Source organism: Scaptodrosophila lebanonensis, unplaced genomic scaffold, assembly GCF_003285725.1.
Source record: "Scaptodrosophila lebanonensis strain 11010-0011.00,11010-0021.00 unplaced genomic scaffold, SlebRS2 tig00000001-arrow-pilon, whole genome shotgun sequence".
Lineage (NCBI taxonomy): Eukaryota > Metazoa > Arthropoda > Insecta > Diptera > Drosophilidae > Scaptodrosophila > Scaptodrosophila lebanonensis.
In genome coordinates, this window is record NW_022060529.1 from 18,380,042 (window position 1) to 18,392,122 (window position 12,081).

The following is a 12,081-nucleotide window of genomic DNA, read 5'->3' on the forward strand; positions in this document are numbered from 1 at the left end:
GCTGAATAATTAATGTAATTAAGCAGTTGTAACCCGTTTGACTTGATGTGCGTGTGTGTCTGTGTCGGTTTCAAAGCGGCAATAATAACCTTTTCCTACATCAACTGCATGTACTATACTCTTATAGTATGTTTGTCCAGATACCTTTCATTATACGACGATTCTGAACTTTATTGAGGCAATGAGAAGGACCAAGGCAACGAATTGTAATGTAACCACGACCTTCTTAAACTAAACTAAACTAAACGAAACTAAACTAAACTAAACGAAACGAAACTATACTTAACTCAGCTCAGCTACTCAAGCGCAGACCAAGAAAGAAAAAGCAACAAACTTTATTTTTGGATCATTTAAATATGTAATATGTAACTATAAAGCAACAACGTATACATCACATAACAATACATATTACTATAGCTATAGATGCATATACGTGTACATAAATCTAATGATAACTGGCTGAAAATCATCAGCAAATTTGAATCGTAAATTATCGTAATAAAAAGTGCGATGCTCAACGATCCACGTTCGACTCTCGCTGAAAGCTAATTTCAATTTACGCCTAAGAGACAGTGGAGGCGACCGAAAAGCAGCAACAAATAACTAATAATAATTTCCAAATTTATATGACAACAATATACAGCTGCTATGCCAATTTTAAATTTGTATATATATGTACAAACGGGTGTATGTGCGGCACACTAATTTCTCGGCTCTCAACAAAAAATAAAATTCGCTGCTTAAATAAATTAAATTGAACCGAACCGAACAGCACTTTGACACGAATAGCAAATAGTTGTATCTACTGTATGCTAAAAGAGGGCGGACATACAAACTATCGACAAGTGCGACAAGTGAGAGCGATTAATGAGTTAGACAAACGGAAAAAAAGAACAAAGCCAAAGGCAAGGGCAAAGGCAAAGGCAAAGGCAACGGCAAAGACAAAGGACAACGGCCAACAGGTTGCATCAGTGTGTGGCAAATAAAGAAAGTGCTCAGGATAGAGCACTGGCCCAGCTGCGGGTAAGCATTGCAAATCAATTGAACCACTATAAAAACAGTTTTCACATAAATGAGCAAACATATTGGTGTTGCACGTGACCAAATAAGAGCGACACATGCGAGTACGTGTATTCACCAAACATTTTATTGTGCATATAGTATGTCTTGTCCAATTTAATGTTCAATGAAAACACAAAACTGACCATGTCGCGAAGTGCTATAAACAATTTTACAACATTTTTGCTGTCATAAGATTAAATGTGCGTAAAATGCAAGGCAAGGCGAGGCAGTGAGGTGAGCCATCAAAGGAGTGTGGCGAAGGAGTGTAGCGACAACAATGGCAATAACTATAAAACAAATACAACAATGCGCTTGAATTGTGAACGGGTACGTGTACGTGTACGTGTGCTTGGCTATGTGCGTGTGTGTGTGAAGCACCCTTGTTTTTGAGAGAAGGGCAAAGGCATCTGGCGACAGACATTTTGTATGGCAACAGAGCAACATAAAATACAAACACAGACAAACATGACACACACTCTGAAACACGAGCAACGCATTTATTTCAGCTCACTTTTTTACGGTATTTTCCTTCTTTTTCTTTTTGGGTGGGCTGGCGGGTTGATTTCTGCTTCAATCCACAATATGTAAGGTGTAGTCCGAAGCGTTTTGTGGATCGAGCGGATGGCAGGCGGCCGCATCCAATTACAAAGTGCATTTTTTAGGAATACTCGTTGTTGGTCCTGTTGACCTTTGCATTTATTGCAGCTTGTTATTTATGCAGTGTCGTTCATGGATTTGGCCCACTTTACTGACTCGGTCATGGCTCGCTCTTTTCGGCCATTGTCCCACAAATGTCAAAAACCAGCAACTGGCAACTTTAAAAAATGCATTTCCTCATTCATGTACATTCACATTCACACTCACACTCACATACCCTCCCTTGCACAGGTCGCTGAGGTGATAATGAGTTGGGTCGACTGTGTGCACTTAAGCACGTTTTACATGAATTGCTGGGTCTTATTTTTTCCATTATTATTTTTTACTTTTTTTTAGCTGGGTGCGACGTCCATTAGGGGCCCGTTGATAATAACAATATGGAGCGGCGCACCTTCGCTTGCTGCCAACGGCCAAGCATAGTGAGAAAGTGAAATAATAAAAATACAAAACAAAAATAATAATGGCATGGATATTCAGAAGAAAGATGTCAAGAACAACACGGGCTCAAAAAATGCTGTTGTTAAGCATTTAAGCGCAGCTGCCCTTTGCCGCTTTCTCCACTCCTCCTGACAACAATGATGTTGCCTGTCTGACATCAACATCATCTCGATGGCTATCGATGTCACTGCCAGACAAGGCCAACCTTAATATCCTTGTCCACAAATCGAAGTTTTGCCAGGGCCAAAGACTTTTGCTAGTGCGAGCTGTTCGTTCGTATCGTATGTAGTTCTTCCGCCTAACTTCTTACTTGTACTAGCCCACAATTGCCATCTAATCTCAAATGATTACTCACTCCACCCTGGGCAACAATCTATGACTGTGTGTGCGTGTACGTTGAGCAAAATTTAATTACATTTGCCTAGCAGGTCGATGACAGTTTTGTTTTCCTTCGCAGCTGTCAACACTGCGTATGCTTAATCCCGTTGTCTTAGCAATTTGTATAAGAACATATGCGAAAAATGCTACCTGTAGCTTCCCTTCAAACTGAGGCGGAAAAAGGTCGAGCGTTTACGGCTTAAAGATTTTGTTATTTTTCCTTTTTCCTTAAAAGTAAAATTGTTTTTGCTGTGTTGTTTTGATACACTCGCTCCGGGAATTATGGGTTGATGTGTGCTGTTTGACATGCGCTACAAACCTCAGGCTGTGAGTAGCAACATAAATATGTTATTGGGAAAAAACACACAAAGGAAGACTTAAGGTTCTCAGTTTAAAGGCTCTCAAGGAAGAAACCTCTTTTCTCTTCCCGTAAAAAATATGACTAAATTAATGAATGCCCTTTAATACAGATTAAATAATGAAAAAATGGGAAAAGCTCATTTGGGTTCAAATGCTGTAATAGCTTACCTTTAATTCTTTTTCATCAAAAAATATGCTTGCCTTTATGCTTTTATATATATGCTATTTAAAAATAACTAATGGCATTACAACTATTGAACCATTTCCGTTTTTTTAACTTAAAAAATATTCAAGTTTGATTTGTATTGAATACGAGTATAGAAAATATAAATTGGACGAAAACTATACTATTTTTAAATAATAAAGAACAACAGAAAACAAAACTTTAAATAAGTTCACTTTTTATATCGATATTGATTTTGTTTTCTGGTGCAGCCAAATAAACATTTATACTTCATTATCAAGCTGAAATGCAATGCAAACCCATCTCCTTTAAAGGGTAAAGGGTTTATTTAATAGAATACTTTCGGATGATGTTTATTATTATGGATTTGTTAGGCCAAACAAATCATATGACTTCAAGGTTTATATTTTACCTGCATACTTTAGTGTACTTTTCCCAAGTATCCCCCAATTCGCGGCTTCTACTTGAATCCAATTAGTTGAACTCAAAAATGCTGTCGGTTGCCGTTTCTGAAAAACATTCACCTTATAAAGTTGTATACCTGCACGACAGAGTTTTTTCATTTATATTACAATTACAAATTGTTTGTATTTTGATTTTGATAAAATTTTAGTGGCGTTGTTTAAATTTATTTTCATATTTGTTCAATAACTAAAACAACAAGAATAACAGAATTGTTAACTCCGCATTGCTTATCGCAGATTCGATTGTTATGCAAACACACGATTACAAATCTAACATACTATGTAGAGTATATTGATTGTTGTTTCTCGAAATAGATAGCTACAACCTGTTCACAAAAAGTAAAACCGTCCCCAAACATTTCTGATTTGAATAATAAACGTATGACTCCGAAAATGGGAACGCAGCTAAAATTCGTTTGACTATTTTTGATGAATACACGCATAGGTACATATAACTCACATACGAGTACTAGTATGATAAATCACGCCGGAAAAGTTTGCAAGCATGTGAAATGTTCGACGCCTTGAAAACGGCGGGCTTTCCTGTTGTTTTGATGTATACTTTTTTCTCTTTGTTCATTTTTGTTGTATCAAAGTTTTGGCAATTTGTATTCAAACATTGTTAGATACGTGAACCTGACCCATTGCTTCAATTCAACGCCCCTGAATGTACATGGATGTGCGTGTTTTTCTGACATTCAATTGAAATGGGAAATGGAAACGCGCAATGTGCGTGTGAGTGTGTGTGTCTGTGGAACACCCCAACCCCCAATATACCATATAGTATGTACGTATGTCTGGTAGTCAATAGGAGAAAACTAATTTTTTAGTGTCTGAGTGTGTGTCGGTTTTTTTTGTGGCACGCAGCCGGATAGACATTCGGCAGTCGGAAAGCAAATATTACACATTTTTGATGATCTCTGGGGGGCGGCAGGAGGTGCTGGGAGCTGCTTTGGAGTCTTACTGTCAGGTAAGCAGCTCCAAATGAAATGATAACCGTAGTGACCATGACAGATGGCCAAGGGCGCAACGCAACACAGGGTCGGGCATTTTGGCACCAAGATGGGAGTTTCGGTTTGTGGCTGACGCTTCGAGGCTCATTTGATGTCAACACAAATATTGACAGTTGCTACAGCAACCTATACGATAGTTTGTTTCACTCAGCAATCGTGGCATAGCACAATAAATGTTTTCGTTAACGAGTAATTCCCTGTGGCTACATAAAAAACAAACAAACAAACAAACACACACACACACAATGTAATACATAATTAACCTTTTGTCTCTCCATATGTGGTTGTGGTGCCTGCTCCTGCTGCTGTGGCTGGCAGTTGGCTTAGCTGTTGGGGCATCCCCGTTTACTTAGTACCTGCATGAAAGGAGAAATGCAAAAAAGCACATAAAATAAATTGCCAAGTTAATAAACAAGAAGGTTTCGGTTGTGTTGCGGGTCTCCATAGCCCACCTCATTAGCACACTACGAGGAGTATGAGAACGACTGCAGCACATTTATGGACCAGCCGCCACATTAGCTCGCGCGCCGAAATGTAGGCAATGGCATTTACCTTTAAACACACGCCATTAACTGCTTAAATAGCAATATGAGACTCTGCTTTTGTGAGTGTATACCTACATATATAATATATGTATGTATGTATAAGTAGTATGTGTATGTGTATGTGTGAAGTTGGAGGCGCAATAAGCGAGCTCATTATCACCTGTCGTCTGGCCAAAGTACCCAACCAAACCACCAACAGCCAACAGATGATGGGGAAACATCCCCATCCCCATCCCCATTCGCCACTCTTAAGTGCTTCATCTTGTCTAAATAACATTTGAAGTTTGCAGGAAGGCGGGATGACAGGAAGGCAAAAGGGCATGCAGGCCAAGGTACATCCTTACAGCAGGAAAAATGAGACGGCGCATTTATAGCAAACATTTTTCGGCAGTGATGGAGCCATCGTAGCACCGCCTGCCATTTAGTACCCCATGACTAGGTAGGCACATACACACATACACATTTACATAGTATACATACATACATATATTATGTACTCTGTAGCGAAAAAATGCCTTCTAGCTGACATGATTATTTATTTATTTTATTTGTGTGTGTGTGTGTGTGTGTGTTTGTAGAAAAGTGCATATTTATGTTGTCCGCGTATTTTGGAGTTTTTTTTTTCTCTGGCGCTCTGCTTGCATATTTATGTGGGCCCTTCTCTTATGGCATTAATTTAAAGCTTAGTTAATTTATAAGTATGTAGCAGTAGCTGTAGGCTATAACTTTATTTCGACTTCCGTAAATTTTGTGGCGCACACACCTCTATGCTTGTGGGCATTCAATAAAAGTTAAACACAACCGCTCGAAAGTTTCAAATTGGGTTGCGAGCCACTCGGGATGACGTGGCCAGTAAACAAAAATACTTACATATACGTACGTACATATTTACAGATGTATGTATGTGCCACTTGAAACATAGGAACGCACACGGACATGCACTTCGCACTTGCGGTTATGTGAGAAATTTATTAGCTGACATTCTATTGCCATACACATCAAGTGGCAACCAGAGCTGCTTTTATTTTATTTGGAAATTATATTTTACGGTCTCGAAATAAATGGAATAATAAAGAGGCATTTAGCTTTTATTGCTAAATAAGAAGATAGTTCTATAGTATATAAAAAGTAGTTACCTTCAGCGCCAGAAAAGCTCGTCACAAATAAGATAAATATGGAAATGGAGCTTTGAGTTCAACTTCTCCACCTTCCGAGCCAAAGTACTTGTCATTGCTGCTTCCTAAGTTATTGTTGGCTTGTCGTGAATGATTTGCCAATCCGATTGCTTTTAATGTCGTATTTCAACGAATAAATTGTTATGGAACATATTTGGAAAATATAATTTTCATTCTGGCAAGCAATACAATGATGAAGAGGGATTTGAATTTATATTTCGCATTCATCCTTTATTCTCTGGGAATTTAAAGCAGTATTTATTAAAACAATTACTTTACTTTGCTCCTTTAGGTATTAGGTAAAATATTTTGATTAGTGAATAAACACGCTTCGAAACAGTTGAATTGTTTCTATGACAACAAATAAAAAGAATAAGTAAAGCTGCTTAGAATAAAGGAATTCTGTTGTCTAAATTAAAGTGATTAACGAACAGCCAGTGGCTAAAACATGCACTAAAGATTCAATTTTTGCATTTTAAAATATCTAATTTTTGTTTTCTTCACTACATATTTAGGCATTTGGCTCTTAGTCATTTTATGAAAATCAATTTTGCATTTGCATAATTGTATTTATATCTTTACATTAGACATAAATTAGTGTATAAATTGGGCTTGATTGTTTAGTATGTGAAGAGGGGTGTACATTATATTTCCCAGTAGTTATTTGTCAAAACTATTGTTAACATTTGTGAGTCAGATTTGCTAATGATGCCCCAAAGGGAAGCTATTGATGATTGAATTTTCATTTAAATGCTGCATCTAGTCACTTAAAACAAATTCGAAAAATAAAAGAACTTTATTCTCATAATTTCTACAAGGAGGAATACAAGCAATAAACAGGATTAGAATTCCTAGATTAGAAAAAACAGACAACAGTTTTGGCAAAATGTATTTGTTTTATTTAAAATAGTCCCCTGAACTCCGAATATTGATTTGCAAGTGCTAAAAGCATGTCAAAAGATTATTTTAATTCCACTTTTATTAATTTTTGATAAACTTACTCAATTGGTGATAATCATAAGTTTAGATAGTCAACATGTTCGTCAAAACCCATGTTATAACGACAATTTTTGAATAATGCGAAGAGATGTACAATAATCGCCATAAGCTTGTTTTATCAATTGAATTTAAAGGAGTTTAAAATGAATCCATTTTTGCGCTTTGCTCGATGCCTAATAACTCCGTTTCCAGTGGAAATGTTACCTGGAACTAGGTAAGACATTTATTTTCCCTAACCAACTAGTCACATACAGAAGTATCCTATTTTTTGCTGCCTACTTTGGATCCCCTATGTATATCGTAGCACCAACTATTAAGATGGAGTGGGCTTTGTAATAAGATGGATTTCATGAATTAAATAACAAAAAAATGTCTGCTCACAGAAATTTAAAAAAATACTATATTTTCTATTTACTGAAACCAAAAGGATTTATCATGAGGCATTCCTTCTTATAGCCACAATGTATGCATAAAAAGCAATAAGTGTTTCTTCGAATTGACGTTGTACAAGTGTGTTATTTAGCTTTAGAACAATTATATACTATTTTACTGTGATATATGTATGTATAATATATACCTGTCAGCTACAAAGATTTGTACAAGACTTTCCGCTGTTAAATGATCAAAGGAGCTTGCTCTTTTGACAATATTACTGCGGGCCCTTAGAAAGTTCTGTAAAAGGCAAACATCCTGTTGGCCATTTGTGATATACTAGTACTTATATATCAGCAACTGTTGTAGAACTTGTGCCTGATTGTAGCTTTGTAGTGTGAATTACAAGTGCCTGAGCGCGGGTGGCTTTTGGTCGTTTGCCTTTCCTTTGCCTTTGCCTTTGACTTGACTATTCATTAAAAGCACATAACAATTTACAGCTAATATTTCAAAGTGTCAGCCACAGCAATGGAAAATGGCAGCAAAGTTTTTGCATTAGCTCGCCCGCTTTCCCAGCCAACAGCAGCGCGGAGTCAAATTGTTCAGTGGCTTGATAAAATAGCCGAATTCCCCTGATTTCTTTTTAATGTAGTTGTCAGTCATTTTGATGGCGATTTGATGTGCACATGGCTTGAAGCATTGACAAATAACATTTATTTTTTTTCAGTTGCCACATAATGTTGTTTATAAATTCATTTGTTTATGCGCATATGGTTGGTAAACAATGTAAATTGACCTTTTTATGCGCACCCCATGGAAATCGATAAATGTTCAATCGAACACATACACCTGATTTATTGCAGACGAAGCGAAACGTCAATGTTTACACGTTAAAAGGTAAAATTCTCGTTCAGTAAACATTCCCAGCACGTTGGTTTGTTTAGGCAAAAGTTTTTGTTTAATTTTCGCTTTCATTTATTGCTCTTGCGGCTTCTGCCCGTTCCAATTGTTGGCGTCCTCGTTTCAATATTCATTTAGTTACATTGGTTAGTGTGCATAACGAAATTGGTATTTGTTTACAAATCCACGGGAGTTCATTTTATTGCCACGAATTGCGTCTAAGCTGTGACTCATGCCGCTCAGTCCAGCCATGTCTGTTTGTGCAGGCACGCCATTTGACACAAGGGCCTTTTCTTTTGGCTCTTCTGCAACACCTTGTTCGTTCCGGACTGACATGCCTCAAACAACAAAATGCTTAACTTTTATTTCCTTGTGTTTACCATGTACTTATAAAGGGTTAAAGGGTACTTGTATAAATATTTGGTTGCATACAACGTTGCAGAACCCACGAACTACTTATACTCATAGTATGTTGTTTAAGCACTTTATGTCCGGCGGTTTGGCTATCTGTGCGTTTGTTCGCATGTATGAACGTCAATATCTCGGAAAGTAGGTGAGGTAGGGTTAGTAAACTTTTGCGGGTTAATTCAGTACGTTTTTTAAAGTTATAGGTTTTCCACTTCCACAAGCCTGCGCTTTTGTCGAGTGCTTGAGATCTATATTTAAAATATGTCATATAAGTAGTAATCTTGAAAATTCTATTCAAGTCGAATGTTTAGTAAGAAACAAATATTGTACGATGTTTTGTCTAGACAATTAAGTAGGATATTTTGGGTATATTAGAACGTTTTGTGATAATCTTCATTTATCTGAAGCGGTACAAATTAACTGATCAGATTATGCATTAAGTGCTTCATCAATATAATCAATCAATGTAATGCCTCACAATAATCTCAATATTATCAAAATTTGTGCATCATGTATTTATATAATTAATTTGTGCCACAAAGTTTAGTTGAATGGTACGAGAATACAAGAGTTGGTCTGACGCTACTTAATTAATAATAATTCTGAATACTTTAATGGGAACGTCAATGGAAATGGATATTTTCCTGCAACAAGCAACAAGTTGCGAAAAAGTTCATAATTGTGAATTTTCTGTACACACTCTCAGAAAGTTTAAGAAAATTGAAAACAAAAAAATACAAATGATGTTCACAATAAATTATTAGTATTTCGAATTCAATTTGTTCCAGTTCAACTAGGCTCTTTCCAAATAATTGTAATACTAGCTTTTTAAGATTCACAAGTTGTAGCCTTCGATCTCAAAAGAACCAATACTAAGATATATTTTAGAAAATTTTTATAGAATACATTGATTTGTTTGCATGTACTTGTATATGACAAAATACGTAGTTTTGTTTTACTAGTTTACATAGTGCCCGTAAAAATTGAACTCCAAAAATTTATATACATTAAATAAATGTTTTTTAAATTATAAAATTTCTTGGTTTTTAGGTTCAATGTGATTTATGCCTCATATTTCTACTTATGGTTTAATTATTTATACATTAAATTATGGTCAAGTAATTGGGAAAAGTTTTGATCAAGATTGATCAGAATATTTTGGGGGTCAACATATTTATCAAAAATTGGTAAAATATTCACAAATTTTATTTATTATACAAAATAATAGCTTTAAGATTTATTTACTATTATTTGTTGTTTGGGGTTTAATTTTATTTAATTTTTTAATTTGTGTTATATCTAAATAGCTTATATATAGAGTGTGACATTGGAGATTAATTAATCTTTGGATATGGATAATTATTATTTGTAATTTTTAAAAATTAAGTATTTTATTTTTGCAATGACAATGTAAGGTTTTATTTTAAACAATATAAATAGAAGTATAAATGGAATTTAACCATTAACAGATAAAAGTTACCAGTTATTTCTTGATCAACATACTTACTTATTTCTCATTGGCAATGATAGACTTCTATTTTGGTTTCATTTGGAAAGAACAACCGTTCATAGGGTATATGAGTGAGTCGCGTCTATTCGGAATGCTTTTTATTTTTATTGATTTTTGCACTGTGTGTCAACTTTTTGCGATCGCAGCGCTGTGAACAAAGCCACAGAAGCCGACGGGTAAATATGCACAGTTTAATGAGGCATTAAATTGCATCAAGTCGGCTTTGGTTGTGCACTTTGTGCGTGGCTGCCAAAAGTTGCCACATGCCAATAAAGTGAGGCAGCAGAGGAGCGTACTTGGTTGGTGGGTGTGGGTGGCGTTGAAAAAACTCATGTAAAGGGCAGTCGGCAAAATTTAAGGGGCGGGCCAAAGGGAGGCGTTGTTTCTGCTGCTGACGTTGCCTGCCACGGCTGCTGAAAAACTTTGACGCCAAAAGCAGTAAGAAAACTAACAAAGTGCCCTAATGCAGCCAAGGGGCAATGCACAGCAGCACGACAAAGCCGTAGAGCCAGTGGCAGTGGCAGTGGCAGTGGCAGCGGCAGCGGCAGCTGAAGAAGCAATGCTCTGAGTGGGCAGATGCTTCAGGCAATGGAGGCGTTGATATGAAATGGGAGGGATGGTGACGCGTGTTGACGCATGTTGACGATGTTGGCAAATGTTGTTGTTGCTAATTTGCAATGCAAAAATATCCGAAAGTCTTAGACGGCGCTGTCAGCAAAAAGGACGAGACTGAGAGTGTTTCTTAAACGTGAGCACGACTTGCCTAAAGTAACCAACAACAACTATACCGAAATAAATCGATGTTTTTACTTGCATTTGGGATTCACAGAACGCAACTAAAGAGAAAACAAAAAAATAGACAAGAAAATAAATTCCCCACATGCTGTGATTCACGGCAGGCCGGTTATCTGTTGGCTGACATTTGACACGTGCCCATGATGTGGCGTCTATTATCAGACTGTCACAAAATAAATGTCCCCCTCCTTGACTGGGGTAGACTATAAAAGCGGGCTGGCATTGCATCTTAAGCATCAATCAAGTATTAACACTTATAAGCAACTCAACAAGATGTTTTTTAATATTCGCACTCTGCTGCTGCCGCTGCTTCTACTGGGTTTGGCGCTAACTGGCACTGTGACTGAGGCTAGTCTGCAACGTGGAAGAGTCTTTGATACCAGACCATCACCCTACAATCCCAACCCACCACGGCCCGGACCCTTCTAAACGGCACAGACTGTTCATCGTTGCTGCTCAAATGGCTCTTATTACATTTGTGTTTACAATTTAATGCGATTAAAGTAAACTGCAAATCAAAGGTGCTTGTTTAATTACATTATGAAGCAGGCAGACAACAAGGTGGCTTCGCGTTTCACCCGTTCAAGGGCACAACAAAGCACCTCATCGAAAATTTGCAAGTCAAAGTGTGGGTGGCGAGCGGGGCCATATTGTCGTATGACAATCTTTCTTTGTGTAGAGCCGACAGCTAAAAAGTGTCGAGGTCATCTGGCTCAATACTTGCCATATTGACGTGTCGATTCGTTTTCCATTTTTACACCGCTAGAAAAACGAAATTCCTCATCGAACGGAGCTTTCAGTTGCTCTATTCAGAGTCTAGG

The 12,081-nt window shown here is 37.0% G+C and overlaps 1 protein-coding gene across 2 annotated transcripts in view; it reads left to right on the top strand.

The window, feature by feature from the left end:
• The window catches only part of LOC115634020 (rho GTPase-activating protein gacJ), a 121,362-nt gene continuing 109,281 nt past the window's right edge, over nucleotides 1-12,081 (top strand). For both annotated transcript variants that reach the window (XM_030531550.1, XM_030531551.1), the window contains exon 1: nucleotides 1-1,023. The gene's annotated coding sequence lies outside the window, so the exon portion shown is untranslated. The remainder of the gene's footprint in view (nucleotides 1,024-12,081) is intronic.